The sequence below is a fragment of the Protopterus annectens genome, chromosome 13.part0 (assembly GCF_019279795.1).
Source record: "Protopterus annectens isolate FY-2018-M chromosome 13.part0, PAN1.0, whole genome shotgun sequence".
Lineage (NCBI taxonomy): Eukaryota > Metazoa > Chordata > Ceratodontiformes > Protopteridae > Protopterus > Protopterus annectens.
Window position 1 is genome coordinate 1,359,736,454 of NC_056747.1, and position 341 is coordinate 1,359,736,794.

A 341-nucleotide genomic window follows, 5' to 3' on the forward strand; every position below is an offset into this window, starting at 1 on the left:
CACACACACACACACACACACACACACACACACACACACACACACACAGAGACACACACACACACACACTCACACTGTACACAAGGTGACAAACTGTGCTTTATGCAGAGGTATTATGTCAGTGAGCAGAGTGCAAGTTAACTAGTTTTATAAAGATGTCACATATCAGTGAGCACAGCATAGGTTAAACAACAGAAGCAAATTCCACCAAAGGATTTATTGCACACTGGAAATAATCTCTCTCTGACGTCTCAGCCAAAGCCTTCAAGGAGAATCTCCTTGAAGGCTTTGGCCGAGACGTCAGAGAGAGATTATTTCCAGTGTGCAATAAATCCTTTGGT